The sequence below is a fragment of the Dufourea novaeangliae genome, unplaced genomic scaffold (assembly GCF_001272555.1).
Source record: "Dufourea novaeangliae isolate 0120121106 unplaced genomic scaffold, ASM127255v1 scaffold16, whole genome shotgun sequence".
Taxonomy (NCBI): domain Eukaryota; kingdom Metazoa; phylum Arthropoda; class Insecta; order Hymenoptera; family Halictidae; genus Dufourea; species Dufourea novaeangliae.
In genome coordinates, this window is record NW_015373891.1 from 3,535,223 (window position 1) to 3,560,532 (window position 25,310).

General features: G+C 42.1%; 1 protein-coding gene across 1 annotated transcript in view; it reads left to right on the forward strand.

Annotated features, from left to right (window-relative positions):
* Positions 1 to 25,310, forward strand: part of LOC107188982 (tyrosine-protein phosphatase 99A-like) — a 313,066-nt gene that overhangs the window by 87,930 nt on the left and 199,826 nt on the right. The window lies entirely within an intron of this gene.

Sequence of the window (25,310 nt, forward strand, 5' to 3'; positions counted from 1 at the left end):
TTAACGCGACTTTCTTGTTCGCCTGTGTCTTGTCCTCACCGTGGAGTGGAGAATCTCATTCCCGTGGATCGCTTGATCTAATTCCGAAAAGGGAGTAGCAAGGTAAGGGACATACCTCCTTGGAGTGTTTCTTGATACGTTGACAATTGAATGGAATTTGTCGTCGATTGTTGAATGCTGTCGTACGTTACTCACCGAGTATATTTTGACTTGTGTATGATATAATCTTGAAACCTTTTGGATGAGTGTGGTTGATATAATCGGTTTACTTTGATTTTGGTGGTTATATTCAATGATTAGCAATATTTGCTTCTCCTATGCCATAAAGTTCGTGTTAGTTGTATTTATGTGTAGGGCGTATGAAAAGATGTAGGTTCCACTTCAGTGATGAACAGGTGTCGTGTGCTTTATTTCACCTTGTTCCAAAATTATAGCTTCTCTTATACTTTGAAGTGGGCTCCACAAATTAAGAAAAATTCTGTACTGTAATGACACGGCAACTGGGAAAACTGTTAATATGAAGATCGTTCACTGAGTAGCACCGAATGACTAATACCATTCTACCGAAATTGTTACTGAAAAATACACATTTTTACGCTATTTTCGCTTACTTATATTAACATAAATATAACGTGTTAACTATTAACAACTTTTTGACAATATTCATTTCGGAGTTTCAATAATTTCGTACTGATTTCACAAACCTGTTTTCTGTTTCTAATACGGTAATGTATGTCTTCATTTTACAGTTTATAATACCATACTCAATCTGTCGTGCAACTTCGTTTTATCAGACACGTTTTTTCGGTAGTATGCATAATTTAATTCCCGAAGAAAATAATTTCTAACCAGCTGGAAGAGACTTTTATGTTCCGAGGTACCTCGTTCACGAACCTGGTTCCTCTTGTAGAATATACTTTATGCATCAAAATACTCGGCTATCTAGGTTTACGAACCCTGGAGGTCCTAGAAGGGCGCGAGGTTCATCTTTTTTACAGCCCCTGTTAAGATCCCGCTGGCAGTATAGTGTTCCATGCCCTTAAGATATAACCCGATCCAAGCACCGTTTTCCCGAAACAACGTACCCATCTTTGTCTTTAGTAGTTTTGAAGATATTCACACACTTATCGTATTCAGCCATTCGCGCGCTGGACGTTGAAACTTTTGAGCCGTCTTTGAGACGACAAAATATTATACAGTAACTTCTTTGAATCTCTGAATTCTCTCTTGTGTACGTTAAAAACTGTCAGACAAAACACTGTTATATTTGCTTGTAAGGAATCAAAAATTGGAACATTTATGAAACGTTCAGATATGGACTTCAGATATAATAAAAACAAAATGGAAATGAGCAATACGATTTCAAACCTGTGGTTCAAAGAATTTATATATTTCTATTTGCATACCGAAGTAGGACTTTAACTGACCACTTGTTTTATCTAGGAATCGATTTTTTATGTACTTACTACTTTTATTAGGAGCATTTACTACATTCCTACCTACTTTATACTAAATTAATGAATCTTCACTTTGGAAGTTAAATTCACCCATTTGCATCCAGAAATGGAATATTCCGTCTGTGATTACTGCAACGTATCACTCTAAGCGGATTAATGCACGCTGGATGTCTCGGCCACATAATCGAGTGACGAATAATCTGCGAACGTTCAATGAGCATTACATACTTCAGAATATTAGACTTTAGAGATGTCGATCGAAATTATTAGGTCTTGGGTTGTTATTTAATTTTATAGCATCCTATGCAGGGTGTAACAAAAATATTTCAGGTCCCTGAAATGGGTCATTCGTGAACCGATTTGGAACAAGCTTTTCCTTAGCAAGAATGTTATCCGAGAGTTTGTTAACGAGATATTAACGAAAAACCCCGACCAATCAGATCGTTGGCTACGCGTTACAGCGGAAGATCCTCGGTGATTTTCGTTAATATCTCGTTAAAAAAGTCTCGGAGTACTTTTTCCATTTCCAGGACTTACACCTATTTTGGGACACCCTGTATTTCATTTATTTCAAGAATCTAAATTGAAAGTGGCCGATGTCAAGAAAGTCTAAAATTGAACATGCTAAACTATAAAGGAAGTATAATAATAAAAGTTTAAGAAATCCTCGAATTCTACAGCCATCGTTCTTGGTCTAGAACGGAACAGCGATCGTTCACGAGGCCTGAGGTGTTTCGATTTCTGCTATTCGACAAGAGATTCGTCGATGATTGCGCGACGAATCGAACCGCGTACATCTGAGCGGGGCAGCGACGTGAAGCGCGGTGTAGCGCGGTGTAGCGCGTCGTTCATCCAGTAAAAGCGACTCTAGCGAACGATCCTCTTTATCACTGGCTGCCTGGACGCACGGGAGAAAGGCAACCCCGACGATGAAAGTAGTTTCGCCGAACGGTTCCGATGAAAAATCGTCGGCTCACGTGCCTGGAGATACTTACTACTCCTCTATCCGGCCTGGAATCGTCGCGGGCGCTATCCCACGACGACGATGCCCGGAGAGGATGATCGATTTAATAAACACCGAGGTCGTTACGCTCGTTAAGACTCTTTTTTTCCCGGCGATATCTCGTCAGCGCGAACCTCGAGGTTCGCTTTTTTTTTGCTCCCGTAATCGATTCGACTCGATATCCTTCGTTTCCATTCCTCGAAGAACTTTCGTTGCTACCTATACATCTACACTTTGCCCCCGGGTCTTCACGATTCAAGGAATATTAATTTCTGTCCTTTCCACGGCGTCTGCACTTCGATCTGAAATATTTGTCGACGGTTTCGAATTTTAATTTGCCCTGGTGAGCTCTGTCGACTGGTCTTTGAAGTTGCAATTGCAGTTGTTTGGGGCAACGAATATTTAAACTTGCAACTTGTTTCTGGTATACTACTGGGTGTTCGTGGAAATGTGGAACACTTTCACGGGGTGTATTCTAGATGTAAATCAAGAATGACGACATTGTGCTCGAGACTTCGTTTTTGAAACATTAATTGTAGTCAATACGGGTGAAATTTTCCTGATATAGGTCCGGCGCAATCGGTTGTACTATTCTAGTTAGATTTCTAGCTGATACACGGGATCGATCCTGTAGTTAAATGTAATGAACGAAATAAAATAAAATGAACGGAACTAAATCGTGAAACGATTGAAGGACGCGACTTTCAAGTGGAACAACCCTATGTATTTATTTATGTGTATTTCGTCTATATTTTCAGCAATTAATAGCGTGGAAACGAAGTCTCGAACCCAATTTCATTATTCATGATTTTCGTCTCAGTTTGACGTGTAGTATTCACCCTGTGAAAATGTATCACATTTTTATTAACACCCTGTACATGAGAAAGTAGACAGTAGGAAAGGAGTCGACACCGGATAACGGAACGTTGCAAATACCATTTACTGTGAAGGGTATATTTCGCGTCGAAGGTATATTTAACTTGTTTTTCGCTTACGGACGGATGATTAATAATGTCCTTTTTTGACGAGAAAAATACGAACGCGAATTGAAGGAACCACTGGTGGTTACAGGTTAATGCTCGAAAGGACTGTAGATATAAATTTCATTCTGAAACGAGAAAACTAAAAGATTTTAACGTTTCTGAGATAACCTAGATTTCGTAAGGGGATATTTTAGAATATAAACAGTCTTAAGTCTTCATCTTCGAAACTCAATTTACACTAATTACACAACAAATATGTTGTTAAACTTTAATTAAAGCTTCGTCAAGTGAATATTAAATTACAGGCGAAAGTGCAAAGCACTCTCTAACCATACTGTTGTAAAGTCCCGTACGATCGCGCTGCAATTGTAGCGTGCAATACTTATACAATACCGGCGCAACATAGCACTTCGCTTGAACAACCACCGTTTTGAAATTATCTCAACGGAAGATCGACCAACAACCATTCGAAGCTCTGTGTCGAAACGCAACGCCGCCAGGTTACAAAACTCCTCGATGTGTCCTCCAGCGATCTCCCGTAAATTCTCCCCCGTTAACCGCGGAATTCTCCCCACCCCTTCGTAGTCCATTAAAAAAATCTCCGATTCACTCCGTCGCTCCAGCGGTGGTGGCTTCGTTCAACGTGGATAATCAGATTACGACTAATTCCCCGGCACCGGTGTCCCATTAAAAATAATTCCAGTTCGAGGGTATCTCGGCCGAGCATCGGCCAGGCCTGAAAATTTACCACGGGGCCCGTTTATCGCGTCCCACCGCCGCAGATTCCGTTCTTTCCTTCCCTCGAGCTACTTAGAGCCAACTGCCGCCGCCCCCTTCCCACAGCCTTCGCCATTTTATCCGACGATCCAAACTCGCGAACATACGATTATCTGTCAGCTATATAATTTACGACACGCGGGTACACGGTGTTACGAGCAACCTGAAGGGGTGTAAGAGGGATGGGTGGTGGAGGGGGGATGGTGGCTTAGAGCTGCGGGGTTAACACCGAGAGGGTTTCGGTTGTTACAGGTAGAAGGGGATGGCGTCGTCGGTAGACAGAGAGAGGACTAGACAACTCATTACCAGGGGCTGGCAAACAGAAAACTAGGTTATGCAAGCTCATACGTCATCGGAATTAGAACCGTAGTCCGCCCGCCTGTATCTCAAATGTACACTATCGCGCGAAACATGTTCCACGCGTCCCTTTACCTCGCCCCTCGCGTGCCACGTTCAGCCACCCTCTGTCCCGCAACTCCTTTCTCTCTCTCCCTCTCTAGCCGCGGTCTCCCCGTTTCGTTCCGGTCTATGAATTTATGTAATGCTCGCGCAGCTCTAGATTGCGAGGAGGAAATACACCGAGTATGTGTGTTCCGCAACTCCACGCTAGGTGTGCATGGGCCGGCTACCACGAAGATAATGCAAGGAGCCTGACCACACAATCGATATGTCGCGGAAATTTCGCGCGGTGTCCTTGCCAGACAACAGGGAACGACCCACCGCGAGGGGTCGCGCACCCGCTCAGTCCCAGGGTGTAGCCGGCGGCGATAGACGCAGCTGGACTTCGTCGGGCGTGTTCCTTCGAGGGTCATCGTACACTCCCCGACCCCGAGGAACACGGGATTCGAAACAGTTTAATGTTGCCCCGGAAAGTGGCCAGGATACGTTTCTTGGAGGCAATTACCAGCGGACCGAGGATCGATTCTTGGGGACTTTTCGCCGGGGAACGATTCGGTGAGAATCGATCGGTTTTTTTTAGGGAGACTCGATCTTTAGGACGAGGATATGATTGATGGATCGTACGTATGGATGCCTGTTAGAAAATTATAGGACATGAATTGAATTATGTTCTGCAGACGACCTGGGTCGAAAGACCTAATTTAGATAAATTGGATGAAGACGAAGGAGGTGTACGCTTTCGTTCATACTACATTTGATTGTTTTATCATATATACTTGAATTTGATTTGCTGCTGCTGAGTCCTTTTTCGTACATTCTTTTGATCAGATCGTCTAGATCGTCAGAACTACGAGCGTAGATTGTTCGAAATAATGTCTTACAAAAGTATCCTAACTATGAACGAATTTCGTGCTCGACTGCCGTTCCGTGCATTTCTATCCAGTTGCCTGTTATGTATAATAAACCAGCACGAGCATTGTGTATCCCAATGTAACAGATGTAATATAATGAACGAAAGGAATGCAAGGAAACGAGAATTTAATTCGTCCGTGTCTGAGATATGTTCGAACACAGACAATATTACGCAAGCGAAGTGCCTGTAAACTCAACCCTTCCTAGAGAACACTGTAGAAAATCTTAACTCACTTTCTGAATGCGCCCTGGTATTAAGCACTTGTAAAGCTACACAGACTGCATAAAATTACCCTTAAAGCAGTGGCGACACTTTCAGCGATGCATATTTATTAACACAAGACACGAATTTCTTCCTACTCTTAATTAATCTCGAAAACGACAAGCAGAAACGGGACGAATAAAATTTACAAGTTGGATTTCTTTTCTACAAAGAATGCATGAATAAAATCGATCGCGTGGCATTATCGACATAACACACACACATACACAAGCTCTTGTTTGTCATTTGTACACGACACACGTTGTCGAGAGACAAGCTGAACGTGTCTCAAAATTGATCCCTCGAAACGGACACGATCCAGTAATGGATTTTCGCACGCATGGCTGACATATACTACTGAATTCGTCGAGGAGGATTGAAGGACCTCGCGACACGGCAATTTGAACCCTTTGTGCGGATTCGTGCGCGCGCGACTCCTCGCGATAACCAGATGAATTTCAAGCTAAGTAAAATACAATTGTCATGTCATAGAGCGCCGCAGATAATGAGCGTAAATGTACGAAATCGCGGCGGGAGGGTGGTCGGAATCTTTGCCAGCAGCGGTGCCGTGGTCGTCGGAATATTAAAGCAGAATGCTCTTCGTTACTGACGGCGAAATATGTGAGTACCTTAAAAGCGTTCCACGAGGAGACAGGTAAATAAGGGAAGCCCCGGAGAGAAACGGGAATGACTGACGACACGTGGCTTCTCGGAATAGTCGCTGACGTCCTCGTAGTCGGTTCAGAGTTCTTAATGGGCACGCTGACGTGGCGTTTGATTGACAAAGCGACTTAATTCTCTTTGAATCCGAAAGTAGAACCGTGGAAAGCACCCCGCAACGTTGAGCACCACGTTCGTTAGCCGAACCGTTGATGCATCATTGCTTCCGAAATGAAGGATGGGACTATAAGTTTCTATTTCCTTAGTTTCGTAGTATTTAGAATGGGAACAAACAAGTTATGACTGTAACTTCCTTCCGTGTGGAAATGTAGATTTCTTTTATATGCCGTATAAACTGCGTCTAAGTGAACTCGTTAAACTATTAGGTTGCTACATTATGCTGTCATAGGAAGTTCGGAGATTACTCACAAAGTATAGCTAAGTATGAAAAACATTCTATATTATGACTTCATGGATGCACAATGGAATAAAAATAAATTATTTATATTCTGTACGGTAGAACCTGAAGAAATACTGATATTTGTCAAGGTATTGAGCACTAGATGCAAATATGAGTAAATACAGTGTGACTCATGAATACAGGCGTTTCAGGTTTGCTTCCAAATTCGATTTTTTAAAAAACAAAGTCAAACGAAAAACAATTATATTCTTTTCTCGACTTATTTTTTTTTATAGACTCGCCAACTGGCTGGTTGTATCACGGTTTTGGGTACACTCTGCATAAGTTAACATAGAGGCATGCATTTATCATAGTTCTCGGTGTTCAAGACAGAAATCTGAACAACGAATCTTCCTTTCGTCTTTACATTCTTCACTTAAAAAATAGACTTCATTCTCACAACTATGATGCAGATCTGTAAGCAAATGTAAACTTGCATAGATCAATTTATGAGTAATCTACGTTATCTGATATTAAATAACAAAAAGTCCTCGCAAAAGATAATTAAATCTTTCAATATAAGATTCCCTGTCTACTTATAACTGTAGAATTTTGAGAATGTAGAATCAGTGAATACGGTTCAGAACATAAAATCCAACATCGGAAGCTGGCTTGAAGAGCCAGAATACACGATCCTTGCAAAGGAAGAGTATTTTTCAGAAACCTCTTTTCACGAGAACAACGACGCGATCACTGGGTCTCTTAAAAGTTTCCAAGCCGAATCTATCGAGCGAGCAGAGCTAGCTCGCGCACGCTAATTCGCCGTCGATATTCCCTCCTCTCTTCCCTTCGCCTCCGAGCGCGACGAAAATTGAAAATCAATGAATCGGTCGTTAGCTAGGCTTTATATCCGTCTACGATTTTCTTCCTGGCTGCGTGTCAGCCGGGGCGGACTTTCTTCCCGGCTCATGAAAGTCCGCTTTAACACTCCTCGAGCGACGATCGGATTCCCGCGCTCAGCCCGGATGGAAAACTCGTTTCTTTCGGGCGCCGATCTTGTCGAGGTCGATCCACGGGACGGCAACTGTCACCACGTCGGAGACAAATGAGCGCCGGCTATTGAAAATCTATCTGCACGCGAAAGCCCGGGCTTGTCTGTCCGCGGTGCGAAAATTAGAATTTAGATCCCTTTTTCGAGGCAGTCGCTCGCGTCGTATTTCCTGTTCGTTCGTTCGACAATTGTTACGATTAAGTCACATTTTTTCTTCTTGTATTTGCGATGCATCGTTGGGTGTGTGCAGAGTGTTGTGTATTCGCTGGTACGATTGGAATTAAGCCGCGTCCTTTTCGGGAAGTGGACGATACTTGACGTGGACGACTGAGAATTTCTAACAGAAATTAATTTCAATACGAAACTGACTTAACCTAACTGATTCTGTAGAAAAGAATCAGTCAAATGTTTCGAACAACATTTTTTTTATGTTGAGTTACGGTAGAAAGGAATTAAATTTGGAAACTCGATGGATACGCGTGATTTGGAATGTAACCTATACTATGTCTGATTATTGCTCGATACTTCTACTTGTAGTAAGCAGTGATCGTGGAAAGATAATTTGTGTGTTCCGTTTGATTAGCTCCCACCTGTCAGTTTATACCAAATTATTTCGGACAACAAATAATGTTACAGCCTTAACGATGTTTATAAACACTAAGTTCAGTAGAAATAACCATGAATGGTCAGACGCCTAGGCTCAATGGTACTCAAACTCACGCGAATATATTATACCATTTTCGATTTACTTTTATACATATACAGAGTGTTTCCGACTTGGTGGTAGAACCCGAAATGAGGTAATTCTACATGCGAAAATAACTCGAAAATAAAGAATAAAACTTTTTCGTACGATGCTTCCAATTTAAATATTTACTGGATACACATGCATTTGAATAGGAGTGGAAGAAAATCAGTAGAAACGGAATGTAATGAACAGACGCGTTAACCGTGTCATATTCAATTGCACGCGAATCCAATAAATATTCAAATTCGTTTATCTCAAAAACAAAGCATAATACGAAACAATTGTTCTCTACATTTTCGGATCATTTTTACATACAGAATCACTTCTTTTCGGGTTGTACCACCAGTTCAGAAACACCCTAAGATCACCATCGGTCCAATTGTACCAACAATTGCAAGATACCTTATGTCTGAAATATTAGTGTCTCAAATTCTGTATGAATATCGAAAATGCAGTAAAGAAAAGTTACTTTTCAGTCGTCCACAAAATTATACATGACTCCCTGCAACATCTAATTGATCAGACCTCTAGCTGCCACGCTTACATTACCAAATGAGATTCCATTTATATTAAATCGAAACTTCGAAAAGATACCCGACAGCCGTTCTCTAACACCCAATATTTTAAGTGGCACGCGACTCTTTGTCTCCATTGTTCGCGGTAAGCTACAGTTGTAAGTCACTAGACGCTCCCCGTAGATCCACGTGAATAGTCCATTGTTCGCGTTGTATTTAGGGTGGTATGCGACTCGGTGTCGCGCGACCAAGTGTCCCGCGTGAAAGGGAACCAAAAGGGGTGTAACGTCTGAAACCAGTCGACGCCCTCGGGCCGAAGTATATCGGGGACACCTGGGGAACCAGCTTGTTGAGCTAGACGCGATGAACATCGAATTCCACGAATAACGAGCAGCGGCGCCGGAATGTCGGCTCCAGTCGAAGATTGTTTCGATGCGTGTTGCCCGTCACTCTTCGTTCTTTTCCACGGGGCTACCTGCCCGGAACCCAATTCGTTTCTTCGCCTTAACTCGTAACCGTACTATTGTAATATTTAATAGAAATTTTAAATTTAATTTTTCTCCGAAGGCCCGTTACTATACTTCCTACTTATCCCGTGATTTTTATGCACTGATATCGGAGAAAGGTTTGATTCGTGCATTCAAAATAGTACTTTATTCTCGAAAGAACAGGTAACTCGATTAAGGAGAATTTATGAACTGCGTTGCGTCTCGTTAAGCCCATTTCACTCGAGCGATTCGTGTTCACGAGGATGGCCGAATGATTCGTCTGGAACGAAGGGTACTTAAAGTTTTTCTCTAAATGTTGCTTGAATATAATCAGTTCAAATCATAGGAGCGTTTTAATATTTCTTAAAAACAATGTAGATTTTATAATCTATATTTATATCACAAAGTATCGTGGATGAATTTTATTGATGATAGTACTATATAGACTCTACGGGAATATTAAAAGCACTTTTATAATCCACGAGATCAGGTTATTCTTCATACTCGCTTCTCTGCCAAGCAAACAGCCATTAATCAACCCATACACCATTTTCTTTATACAATTACCAACCGAAAAAATATTCCATTACCTCATTCAGACCCTTCTACAATACGCATTTTACAGAAAATTCAAGTTCCATCGTGGATGTTACACAAATTCCAAACTTGCGAAACCATTTCATCGAGTTTACAGTTTCCGTGCTGTCCCATACACGCGAATTTTGGAAATTGTCACGTTCAGACAATAAAACGTTTTCGTCGAATCGATCGTTCGCGCAATTACGTCGACGGATTGGATTAGGGGTGGGGGGACTGACTTCGGAGCTTCCTTGGCCGATAGCGTACGGCTGAACAATTCCATAACGATCATTTCGCTTAAAATCCAACTTCGTCCTATTCCACCCCCCCCCCCAACTAGCTTTTAAAGCGTCTAATTACGAGGCGGCGTAACGGTTCGCTTTTCCGTGTCCCGCAACGAAATAATTTCGCGAATGTTTGTACGCGCTCGCCTAGCGGCGTGTAATTCGGTAAACGCTCGTCCATTTCCAACGCGGATTATTTCGAAAAAGCAAGCCGTGGTGAACGCTCGCGGCGTTCTTATTAAAAGTGCCTCGAGCGTTTCGCGGGATAACGTTCGCAACGGCAAAAATACGTTTAGGTTCCAGGTGTGGCTGGAGGGTGGTTGGAAATGTTTGTCGAGGCACGCCATGCGAGCAGTTTTATTCGTCGCGATGCGACACATATGGAGAACGGCCGAGCCTTCCCAGCTCGTAATTGTTAAATCGTCGAGCGCCAACCCGTCCAAATATTTGCCCCATCTTGCTTTTCCATGTCGCGGACAACGACACACGTCAACGCGTAGCGGCGTGTGCAATGGGACGCGAAGGTTCTGGCTAGATTGTTGGCTGTGCGGCAAACGGTATTAATATTGACGTAACAACGTCGCTAGTTACGCGATGGTGGGCGAAATCGTAAAGGCTCGCGGTTCAATAAATCACAGCTGCCACCGTCACTGGGGGCACCATGTAGGATGTTATTGCCCGGTATTACAGGCTTCTTTATCGGACTGCGTCATCTACCCACCCTCCACCGTAAAATTCGGTTCCGGTGTATTGACGCCGTTAGTTCCGCGGGTAGAAGGGAATAGTTGAAGTTTAATAACAAACGCGGGGGCTGAAACTAAAGATCGTAAAATGTTTATGTTTTAGACTCGTGTCTGTCGAGAATGGGCGAACGTTATCTGTCGGGTTGCTGGGAAAGTTACTCTCGGTAGCGTGATATGTTCGTGTATCTACGTGGGGAACGATTTTAAGCTTGTATGAATAATTTGAAACGGTAGTAGGTATAGTTTACGTTGCAGTTATTTTTTCTTTTAATATCTTGATAAACTTACCGTAGATTTTTCATGATGATTGAGTTTGGAATATCGTTATCGAATTATTACGAAATTGATTAACGGGATCAGAATCACTTATGTCGGAGGTTATTAAGTAATCTGATGCGGTGAGGTGGATTTGTCCAGTAAAATTGTAACTTTGTAATGGCTTAATCGCACAGAAAACTTTACACATACTGATTCACACTGAAGAACACTAATCGAAAAGAACTCACGTCACAAGACTTGCACAATCGTCGAGGGTAGCGGACGGACTGTCGAAGTTCTCGACGCTATGAAAACCCGAATGCTCCTTTCGCTCACGCTCGTTCCCTTGTTCGGAGGTGTCCATACCCATATAAATCGCGAAATTTGCGAACCAAACGGAAAACGACTTTTTTTGTCGTGGAAGACAGAATACCAAAATTTCCAACGGTCCCTTTAAGATTTATGGCGCTTGGCCTCGCACGTTCGAAGATAAAGAGCCCAAAACAGTACGTCTTCGTACTGTTGGACATTTTGCCACTACCTGGGTATGCACACCACATGCTGTATTCGGTGAACCTATCTGACGAACGTTCTTCGTACTCTATTTACATAATTTTTATAGCCACACAACGCAACGTATTGGAAATATACACAGAGCAATGAAAGTATGCGAACAATGTTATACCCAATTATTCCTATACGCACAAAAATCTTACTAATATTTCATTACATCAATAGGAATTGGGGATATATTATCAAATATACATTAAATTGATGCAAATTATTCTCGAAGTATGTAAAATGTATTATGACAATTATTTTGTTACTTACTGATATCGTGCAACAGGTCCAATCTCCAGAACAGCTCGACTCAAACTAATTCCTGAGCTCACATGAAATCAGGCATCGGTTTTTATCACTCACACATACTCCAATGACAGAAGTATAGTGTAAATTCAAACTCATCGTGATCCGATCATGCCTTTGACCGCTAGTGTAAATCTGGCGTTACAAATCAATTGTTTAACACGTCCACTGCCAGGCATCGACAGTGTGTCGATGGATGATCTGCCGCGATATTAGATGTCGGACGAAAGCCATCATTGAACATGGAACGTTGACCGTTGAACGTTGAATATAATTAAAATAATGAAAGTTGAATGACTTCGTTGAACATGGAGACGAAGTGTGTGTTTGTGGATAAGAATACGAACTGGTTGTACATGACATATCCCTCAGGACTTTGTGGTAGCAGCAAACGTTTTCGTTAACACTTTCACTCTGGTTAACACCAGTCAGGTTGACACTATCAAAACTTAAGAGTAAATTCTCACCAATCCAGTAAATCTCCATCGCGACTTTATCCCGTTACACGCACCGTTTCGGTCCTGCACCACGAACATGATTGCCTCCAGCGGTCTGACGAGGACGCAAAATTTTTGTACAAGTCGAGGATCCCACGGAATTGGCCATTAAAAGGCAATCTGTAACCTTGGCAATTTTCGTCGGCGTCGAGGTCACGGCGTTTAATGGCTATAATGTCTGAACGCGACCCCCGCTATCGGACCAATATATCAGTCCCGGTGAGCCGAGGCTGTCTCGTGACGAACGAACGGGCCAGAAGAAAACCGAATTTCGTGAAAAAGCACCCCGGGGAAAGTTTCGTCGAATCGACAAAATCATTCGACCGAGCCGGTCGACCCATCGAAAAGACATTCCCTCTCTCTACCCCCCCACCCGCGCCACGGAGCGGAGGCCAGGGATCAGACGGTTTTTTTCACCCCGGATAAGTGGATCCCAGTTTATTTTAAGCCGGAGTTTAACTCATGCCGGAGCGAAGGAATGAATCGATCGCGTCACCGGTGCCCGTATCTTCGTTGGAAACAGGAATTCTCGAACGGCTCGACACAGAGTTCTATTGGAGTTGTGCTATCTTCTCGAAGCTTTCTGTTCCTCGAATGGTACGAGTGAGCGGAGTGGATATTAGTATAGGATCAACCATATTAATCGGTTACTCGAGTACGTTCCTAACAATATTGATGGGTTTCCCAATTGAATTATATCTGTTTATTTTTCATGAATCCAATATGCTACTGTGTTTGAACTGATTAATAACAGTTTCTTGGTTGTTGATCGTTGGATCTACTAAACCAATTAAATCGCAGGTAGATAATGTGTTAAATAATCCTTCATCCTAACGACGACAGACTACAAAATGATAGTAAATTTATGTGATATCAAGTTCATCTCCTTTCGGAGCATCATCCTTCTTCTCACAGCAATCGAATACCTCCACCCTCCTTGCAAACTTCCAATTACTATTCAAACAGGGGTCGGTGGCGTGCGGGTTCTCCCGGTGTAGAATGTTCACGGATACATCTGAAACGAACGAATCGAACCTGGAACCGATCGAAAATTATAAATTGAAAAACGTTCGGATCAGGCTGGCCAGTGATCGAATCTAGCGCGAAGAGGAGCAGTCAAATGTGAAGAGGCTGCGGCTTCCGATAGAAATGAATTGTACAACCGTGGGGTAATCAAATTGGTTAAGAAGGCCGCATATTGCCTTTAAGTTTGGCCCCGGATCGCACTTATCCGCGAGCGTAGGCTCACGTGCGATATCTCGCTCAAGGAGTCGACTCCCTTTTCCCAACCATACACATGGGGTGACTTACGTCAGGTAGTACAACTAGGCAGCAGGTGATTCTACAAGAAAAAATAAGTCGAAGCAAAAGAATACGACCTAAACGGCCTTGAAGTCCTTAAAAAAGTCGCACATAGGGACTAGACAGCTAAGAGATAAATATATTTATTGTTTATTTCAAGTATTAATAACCGTATATGTTAATGAAATGTTTTACCAACAACCGTTACACAGGTCAAATCACAGATCAAAAAATGTTGAGCCCGCTCAAAAAATTTTCGAAAAATGCTTCGTTTCCGAGATAATTAAACTTGAAAATTTGTTGGATGCACGACCAATATAATAGGACTTGGCTGGCGCGTCTGTCCATTGCAGGCTGTTTCTACTTATGGCCAGCACAGATACACGTTATTTAGATGAATGTTCAAATCCAATTTTCTCGGAAACAAAAGCTCAAACCAAAAAATTTTATTCTCTTTTTTCGACTGATTGATCCATATTCAATCACCTCCTGCCCGGATGTACTACCCAATCTAGACACCCGATATATGGAAATCCGATGAGCGATCCGTTGTTCCTCACGATTCGCCGACCAAACCTCTCGTCCCGTTCCCCGGGGGCGGACGATTCTTCTATTTTCATCGGAGCTCATTCTCGTCCAACATAGATTTAAATTCTCGTCCGTCAACGAGAGTCTCTCCATTCCCCTTTCCTCTTCGATTTCATCGGCGGCGTTCGACCGGCTAATCCGATGAATGTCTTTTAAAGCGTAACCACGGTCAACGTTGCCCGTCAAACTGTCGGAGACAACGACGACACCAAGTCCAACGACGGACTTCCCCTCGTCGTTTCGACGAATGATTAACACTTTCATGATAAGCACGCCACCGTGGGAGGTTCTCCGTCTTATCTTGCGTCCCGTGAGGGGGTGGACACGTCAGGTGGCGTCCTGGCACGATCGGTTTCTTTTTACGCTTGGTGTCAAGATTTCCGAACGTCGACTAATTTAAAACTACCCCAGAAATCTACAAATTTTTAACAGTACTTGTTCGGAACAGTATAATTTCGGTGTTCCGTTTACAGCTGCAAATTTAATTAACAATATCTTCCTAACTTACCACGTCTCCATCGAGCTTTTAACGAAACGAGCTATTCAACCGCGATACCATGCCCGTCATTATTCATACGCATATCTCGAATCAATCTATTGAATTTCAGAAACGAGGTTGAGTGCAGAACCGAATCTCCTGTACTATATGCACGCTGCGCCCATTGAATTACTCTTGTGTCTCCGTGTTTTTTTTTTCTTTCCGTATCGTTCCAACGCCCCTAAATTTCACCGGTATCACTCCGTGTTTCCCCGCGGTAACACGCCGCGCGGGCAACTTCCGCGGCGCGACTCGGCGTACGTGCGCCGATTGTTATCGAGGACCGCCACAGTTTACGCCACAGTTTACACAACAGTTGTCGCTGGACTGGCCGCGAGATTCCTGTTGAACACACTTAACAATACACCTCATTAGAGTTGGTGGTGTATATCGAAGTAGACGCGGGACCTCCGGTTATCGTGACTTGTACTCTAACCGTTGGGACCATTTTTTTTTCCTTACCCGCTGGCGGTCGCCGGATCGCCGCATCTAAAATGGTTATGAACTGTTGCGAAGTAACATTATCGTTATTTAGTGGCGTCGCGACTCCCCATTCGCTACCACTGTTACGACTTCTGTCGTGGGCCACGAAACCGGTTGCCTCGGACTATACTGTTTTCAACCGACCCACCTGTGCGCTGTATCTGTCGATCGAAGAACCGTGATTTACGACAGTTTAGCAGCGGTTATTTCGCGACTTTCCACGTGCTAGAGTTTAATACGATCGTTGGAGTGAGAGGGAGAGAGGATTAATGAGAAAAGATACGGGAGTAGTGAAGGTTGTTGATTAATGGTAGGATTGGGTATGTTGATTGGATGAATTGTACTCTTGTGGTGTATGATGTATAAAAGACTCAGCTATATGTTTGCATTTTTAACCGAGTGATCAGAAAATATTGTGGCGTTTTAGTAAATTTGTGATCTGATATGTTTTTTTGTGTAACAGGGAAGGAGAATTGTTAGTTCGATGATCGTCGTAAACTGCAGCTCATGATGGAAAGTTAATCAATTACAATACTATACAAATTAAATGCGAACAGAACGATTATTTGTGATTTTTGCTTGTGGGAACATTGTCGTGTTAGTTTTGGCAATTGTGTTAGGCGCAGAACATAAGCTCTAATCCAGTTTGTCTTGATGTTATTTAACGCACTTTTAGTTTAAAAAGTATTATTGAAAGGTATATTCTGCCGTTACGAATACTTTAGTGTACCTGATCTCTTGGATGGATATCCAAGTAAATGTTAAAAGTACTGGACTTTTATCCATACGTTGTAACAATACGCGTAAAGGCTACAGAACCTTTATCCGAGTGGTGTCCATATTCTGTTCTCGCATAAAAAAAGGTGGAAATCGATCTTTCATATGTCACGTTCATGTAATATTGAAATGGATCGATCTATGTTCGCGTATCTCATATTTCTCTCTTAGTCAGAGATTTCAACGCCGATATGGATCGTACATTGAAAAAGGGTTATCGATCGTACGACTGGGACCGTGGTACCGTAGAATCGTTAACGTCCTCGGCGAAAAGTGTGCTTAATTGTGGGGTCGACCCGCCGTTCTCGTCGGATAGGCCGTAATTAATTTGCGGTTACAACACGGGCACACATGTCCCCGCGACCGATGACCAATAACGGTAATTATACTAATTAAGTTCGTGCCTAAGCGCGGCACGCCGCGTGTCCAGTGCCGGTGCTACACTGGATCCGCTTAGTGAGTCCGGCTGGAGACGTTAAATTAGTTAGATCAGGATACTGATGGTTGAAAATCAGTACATTGTCTCGAGAAGTTTGAAATTCTTCGAATAATTCGATTAAATAGAATGTACTGTATTTGAAAAAAAATCTTAATCTTTCGTTAAGTTGATCTTAAATCTGAACTTTGAATTGGAAGATAAAATATTTTATCTTTCATATACAGAGGATGCCAAATAAATTAAATTAAATTAATTCACTTGTACCTTCGTTATGTCCACCAATCCTCAAGCGATAATTATATTTACAATATTATAAATGTTACAGTTTTCAACTGAATTTTGTTTCAATTGGTAATACTTAAACGACGTCGGCCACCTCGAACGATTACGGCAGACAACCAGTTAATTTCAGATCGATGGAAGTGTATTTGTAGGAAACTAAGTGAAGAAGGTCAATAGAATATTTTTTTACGTCAATCTATTCTACATGATATCTGAATTGAATTTACAATACAGTATCTTTCAAACCTGGAATGTACGATTCTAAAGGAATTCGGAGTCTATTCTATCTGCTTCCCTCCTGCACTCCGAAAATTGAAGTGTATGTAGATCCCCGATAAGTGGTTATCGCCGAATACCAAGAGCCCGCTTGATTCAGTACCGGTTAATTAAGTATGATTATGCGAATTAGCGTAAACTGGCGGCACGATCGATTCGATGAGATGCCTGTACGCTAACCTTGCCACTGATTCATGTAAGACGTTGTCTGGCCCGATTAAAACTCTAATCGCGATTTCCAGGCGATAAAACGTAATAGACCTTTCGAATTGTCTTTAAAGAATTGTTCTTTAACAGAGTCAATTCAGTCGAAGTTCCAGAAAACTTCCAACGGTCAGGTAGGAGCTCTAAGTGGACAATTAGATCTATCTCAGGTGTATATTGGAGAGCATTCAAGCTCTCAAGGTAGGAATGCAGCAATTAGGATTGCAGAGCACTCAAGCTTTTCATGTAAATCGTTGTATAATAGTGACTAAATACATGGTTGAGCTCATAGTCCCCGAAGAACTCGACTTGTACATGGCACTTCCCTGTGCAATCTTTAATGACATCAACGAAGAACCTTGTCGTCCCCTAACAATATCACCGTTCAAAATCATCCCCATCTTCCAACTAGCCCCACAACATTAAGTTGTCAAACTAACAGCAGTGAATCGTGGGTTTATCGCAAGTAAAGCCGCAAACAGGGTCATTTGATTAATTTCACCGGAAACGTACGGTCCGTTAAGACTTAATCAAAGAATTCACGCGGCGTCTCATTGACAAAGCATTCGCGGAATTTGCGGAAACGCAAATTAGACGAAAAGCGACGGGGGCGGCGAGAGCATGCGAACCGCATAACTCAAGGAACATAAACGTGGTTCCTGTTGGGCGCGTGGGGGGGGGGGGTCGAGGGGGGCGTTGGATAGTTTCGAATATATACGGGGCCGTGCAGAAGCCACGAGGGCAGCTCTTAAGCGAATTCCACGGTGTAGTCGCGCGCCCCGGCACAACCACTTCTCTTGGGCTTCACCTGGAACTGATCGCTCCGCGCGAAATTCAATGCGACTGTGCTGTTAAACAGCCCGATGTAATTTCACTTCGAGTCAAATCGCTGCGACTCGGATGTCCTTGCGACGCTCACCGGGGGTCTGCTAACGACTAAGTTGCCCCTTGGAAATCTGTCGTCAGACCCAGAAACGGACGGGATTATCAGCGAATAGAAATTATTACCCTTTCATGGGTTGCAGCTCTTTACACGTGGTACGTTTCGTGAAGTGTTTCCTAGTGAATTTTAATCCGTAGTAAGTACACATTTTCAAAATTTTACTTTCTTTAATTAATATTTGTGAAAAACATTAAACTGTTTTTATTATTAAAATAGTTAATTTTTTATTATTAAATATAACGATTTATTTCTAAAAGCAATAAGACATCCACGTTTGAAAATTCCGATTTCCACCAGTGTGCCTACAGTGGGTGCTGGAATGAAGTGTGCCTCATCGCTCGAACGGTGCTTTAGAGACTCATAAAACGAGACTTTTAAATTTAGATGTTACGTGTGTATATGAAAGTTACGATCGTTTTTCAGTTGAATACCTTCGAATAAGTTACCCTTATTTTACTAACTTATTATTGCCATATTTCTGTCGAGAATTTCTCGTGGATAAAATAAAATCAAACTACAATATCAACTTAAATGCTGATGGCTATTACTTTTTCACAGACCCAATGCACACATAAATGGTTTACACTACTACTATATGTAGATACTCTTTCGGATATATCCTTGATAGCAGTGTATACTCTCGTAATAAGAAACTGATTTTGAATATCACTCTCCAAAAATTGAATAATCAAGTACATTCTGCTAGAAAACTAATTGTCAGTTTATTTTTATTTACTTACAATCATTATTTATTTAATGGTGCAAAGCTCTTTTTTAATATGTCGAGTGTTATGCTCCGAAATGATCTTCTAATAATAATTTAATGTTCTAATAGTAATTCACACCCACCCGTCACGATTTCTCTCACATATTGCATTTAAAGAACGAAATGGTGCACCGTGTAGATACGCGTTACATAATAATGTTTCGAACTACTATCACGGTCGAGCGAAAGTTCTGTTTGTTCTTCACTGCACATCAGTTAACAGCTTCGCATTGAGAAACTTGCGTAACAATGGAGGAACATTTTGCAGAGTGTGTTCCATTTGTCTTTCATACGTAATCTGTCTTTTACGATATCTGATACGAAAATCTGTCTTTTAACTTATCTCGTAACTAACATAACAGCACCAATGAGATTTTTGCGTCCGGATTATGCGAACGACTTAAATTATTTTCATCGTGTAATCGAAACAAACCGAATTGAAACGCGTCCCTCTTCCGTGTTGCTGGAAACCGTATAAATAACAATAATGGCTGATCCACGCAACGGGGAAATGTGTACCCACTCATCCGAACAGAGCACATTCAACAACTCCCGCGTAGATTCCTCTGCGCGCTTGAAGCGGGTTAATTGATATCGATCGAGCTGAACCCCGGTGGCCGTGTATCGTGGATGGTACATTGCCTGACTTATCATTCTTACAATTAGCGTCACGAACCTCGACACGAGTGCATCGAGACATCGCGGCCGGAGAAAATCGATGGAAAGACGTATCATCGAACGAAATCATTTGTCTCAATTAAATACTGAAGAGAATATTAGTAATAACAATAAAAAAAGTTCCGTTGGTATTAGTAATAATAATAATGAAGTACCAGTATCATTGTTTCAGTATCAAAAAGGCGGATTGAAATAGAGACTTTAAGAATGTTTAATGAAGTCAATGCATCAGTGCCCAGCAAACAATAGATTTGTGATGTGTTGAAACGATTCTCGTTGCACCATGAAAGTTTTGAAGCATATCAGAGTTCTAAACTCTCATGGAGTCTTTACTGTATGTCGGAGCAAAAATTAATTACACTGCTAAAGTTCACGTATAACATCGCAAAATGTCACGAACACTTCAATTCCGTTACCACAGATCCTGGAACCCGAAGAAATTCGGGGGACCGGATTAATAAAAACGAATAGGAACCCCGGTCGAAAGAGTGGCACGTATCTCGAGGGAAATTCACGCAGTCGTCGAACTTCCAACGGCAGAAGTTACGGCCGGATTATTATGACATTTTAAACTGTTCCGGACCGCCGAGTGAGTCGTCGTCGTCGATTTTTCCAGCCCGCGGGGCGCAAGTTCCGCGGGCTCGAAATTTCAAAGCGGCATACGCGTCAGCTGGCGCGACAAACTAAAACCGAGTCCGACGACGTCGCGCAACGGGGGATTTTGAACTTTTGCGCCGAAGCCAGCTAACCCTCCCTCCGTCTTCTACCCCCGGTCCAACCTAACGCTCGTCTAATTAAGACTAAATACATAATTAGAGTGTTGGTCACGTGCGGGGACGGTGTAATTGAACGGTCAGCTCCTGTGTCGGGTTCTGCGAGGCAAACACGTACCGTGCAGTCAGCACGTTTGGATTTTAAGTTTCGACGATCACGTCGCGGGTGTCGTTGCGGCCCCTCTTTTATTTGGACAGCGAGTAGCCAGCGTCTACCGTGGAGATTAAAACCGCTTGATCAAAGGTGAATCGGTCGAAACCACAGATTTCTATATATTACAATAGATCGGTAACCTCTATAGCATGGCGCAGGAAAAACTGATGCGAATGGTAAGGGATTCTATTCTTATATTCTTGCCGACACTGCAAATGGCGGAAAAGCCCCAACACTTGTATCACTTTTCTCTTGGCTGTTGGCGGTTTATTACACGGATCAATTATCTGTGGCCCATTGTATAGACCATCAAGTGAAGGGTGTTTAGGGACATATAAAACAATAAAAATTCCCTTCTTCTATTTTTGTTACGTAGGCAACACATTGTGCGGCGATCCGTTCCCAATTTCCATTTTTATTCTCGGTAAAAATTGGTCGGGTTGACGGTGCTCTACAGTAGTTCTGGGATAATTAATTCCGACGACAACGATGGGATCACAAGCGATTAAATTTTGAAAATCCACGGTTACCACGGATCTCTACGACAAAAGCGGCCCGGTCTCCTGGGGCTGGCGAACTGTTTACGAGGCTTGGTACTCCCTGGCCCTGAAACGCGGCCGTCCCGCACGTCATTCATGCGTTAAGGCGAACCCTCGGAGCTGGGTACTTAATTTTCGCGAAAACTTTCGGCCCCATATTTCGCTACTACGCGGCCGGGGGAACTTGCGCAATTAGACGTTCGAGCCGGGAACTTGGATAAGTTTTCAGGCGGAAGGGGGCTCGTGAACGCCTACGTTCACCCCCCGATGGAAATCGCGACCCGATTTTGCGTGGCGAAACAATCGTCTGGGGAGCTGAGACTTCGCTTCGACAAATCAGTCTCGACGTGCAGCGCAGGTCGGTGTAAGATTTCGATATTTAGTAAAAATAGGTGTACCGTTTCTATTTATTATACAAAACAAATTGCATTTCTAAGGAATAAAAGATGTGAATGTTTGTAGCAAACTTTAATTTTAGTATATATTTTGCAAAAATTCATAGGTATTTATGTCTAGTAATAATTTAATAAGAACTGACAGCTGATATTAAAATCGATGGAATCAAAATAATAGCGTATCATGATCGAAGCTTATTGTAAACACAAATATGTAATAATAAACGGATAAGTTACGTGCCACATTCAGTAGCGTGCGTCCTCGATAAATTTTTAACATAGCCCTTGCATACAAAATGTTATTCCACCAATTCAGTTTATTTTTGTTGTCTTTTATGGAGAATCACCTCTTTTCCGCTTGTTTCATCTGTCTGATGACACATTATGTTAAGGATAAATAAACAACAAGCCAAACCATTCGCTCGTTGATTTTTCCGCATGTTTCAATAAATCAGAAACGCAAAACTGTCAGATTCCAACCTATCGAAAGGAGAAGACGTACTGAGATTGAAGAAGCTACCAATTTGACGAGACAGAATCACTTAACCATTTGAGAAGTTAAGATGTTACATTATGATTTGTACCACTCGGTGTCTACTTAACTTTTAAAATAAAATTAAACATGTCATCCACACAGCAATTGCTATATTATTTCGTCTTCATACGTCAGTATCGGAACTAGGACTTTATACAATCTACCTATTCTGTTCTTTCAACTCATTCACAAATACACAAGAGGCTCGTTTCAAAGAGTTCCCCCAAACAAAATGAATCCAAAGTCGAACACTTCGCGGCGAAATACCAGGACACCAGCGGTAGGTCGTTTAATTTCTGGTCAAAGCCGTGGCCGCAGTGTCCGACACTTGGAACCTTTTCAGCCGAACCACCCCCCATCCCTTTCCTGGTTTCCCACGGTTCCGCCGTCCAATTGCGTTTCACCTGATTGCAGAGCCCGGCTTGGGACGCGACAGAATAAAAGCAGACACACGGCGCGGGACTGGACGATTCGCTTTTGGCCGGTCGATCGCCGTTTCCGTCGAACTTTCACACCGCAAGCTTAAATAACGGCCTTGCCGAAGGTATGCCCGAAACGCAATCAAAACCGCCCGGCATCGATCGATCGACGGTGGCTGTAAGTGCAACGCGGTTTACTGGTATCGCCTATTCCGCGACTTGATTGAAGCCCGACACCGTACCGGGGAAAACGAAAACGTGTCGATGTCTGGGGGAGGGGTGTAGGGGTGGCAGTTAATTGTAACGATTTAGAGGGGTTCGTTTCCTTTGCCACGACGGGACACCGACGCTTTTACAAAATGGCTTTCGAGAGATGGACGATCCTCGACAGCCTGCTATTTGATGACTGGTGTCAGCTTGTTCGATTTCTGTAGCGGATTTTTGTGTAATATGATTTTTTTTTTTGCTGCATCTAGATTATACAACAAAACAGTGTTGTATAACAAATTTATAAGTTGTAACAAGATTATACCTTTTGGACAAGTCTGGAACAAGTTTGTATAAAACTTCGCATCTCATTGTTAATAATGACGTCAAAAGTTGAGGATGTAAGTGTGGCAGCAGCATGTTATATGATCTTATCGAGATATCAAGATAGACCCAAACGATGATTCTGGATTCGGCTATCATTAGGAACTTTTAGATATTATAGTGGTGATGATCTTGCAGCAGATCTTGAAAAACACGATAGTGATCCATTGACAGAATTAAATTAAATGAACAGCTTTTTCTTTCGTCTATTCTATTTTATAATTGTAAATGAAATAGCGGATTAATATTTTCTGGTCAACAGTTAGATTCAAGTGACGAACCTTTGCATACCATAGCTAATGAAATTTAACCTATTATACTCAATACCATAATAAAGCTACAAATCCCAGTGATAGGGCCAATCTGGTCAATCCGAAAAATGTACACCTTCTACTTGAATATACTCTATATATTAAAACATCTTCAGTTAACGTCTCCAATTAAGTTGCTTCAATTTCATTTATTTCTCGAAGCAAATACTTTTCCAATGAAACGACAGTGACACGATCGAATCCAATTTACAGAAATCAGCACTGGTAGATTTCCTTCTGGGGACAATTTTACGTTAATGACGATCCTCGGTGTCCTCGCAGCTTATCATTCCGGTCCAGTCACCCCGCTCTGGTAATAGGTATCGCGAGCGTTTTCCTCTTTAGCAATTTTCACTCATTAGCAGCGCCGGGGCAGCGCTTGATCGGCTACGGTGCGTGTAAATATTTCTTCCGGGATGTCGACGGTCGATACCTTCCGCCAGCGAATTTTTCCGCTACAACGATCTCGCAGTTTCGCTGCTTATAATAATTGAGTACGACATCGCTTCGATACGGGACACGCTCGAACGAGCATGCTACGTCATTAGCTTGCTCACGTTTTCCGCTCGAAAAATTCATCCCCGTAATTCGCGCAGGATTATGTCCGAGACTGGACAGATTGCTTCGCAGCGGAGTTATCTTCCGAAGGTTGTTATTTCTGCAGGTTGAAACGTTCTCTCTATCTAATTGTAAGTCACGCGTGGTCACGGAGGTATACATCTACCTTAAAGATTGCTTGGAAAGTAAATATTATTTCGAAACTGATTTTAAAACGGTAGATTTGAAGACTTAAATAAAATTGCTGTCACACAACCTGATTATTTAAATATATTTTTTTGTTGTAATACGTACTTCATATGATTCTACTTATTGATAGAGTATGGATATTTTTATGAATGTAGATTTATGAGGTGTATGCAACAGCAATGACCATCGCGTTTAAAGTGGTCTTGTGGTTATATTTTACTTTATTGGTGGAGAATTCAGCTTTCTCCAGAAAAATACCAGAAAGTGATAGAAAATGGTGGGAACTTGGAAGCTAATTGCTATAATAGATGCTGTGGTTAGTATTTAATATTAAGAAAGATTTTCGACGGCATAATATTCTACAGTATACATAATCATTCATAGAAACTATGACGGCCTTTCCACATTCTATACCTGTTTCAAGTCTGATAATTTTTATATTTCGGTTAGGGATCAAACTCCGATATGAAAGCCCAATATTATCGAAAACACAAAACGAATGATTTATTTCCAATGTTAAACATACGAAGCATATTTTCCTAATTTACTCTCGCTGGATACCATATATACAATCTTCTCCATCGCGAAAGGATAAATAAATCAGTCTCCGAATTCCTAGGAAGAGGGACCAAATACTTAGTCACCAAGTGCAGACAACCATCAGATTTTATACTCACCTAAAATGTT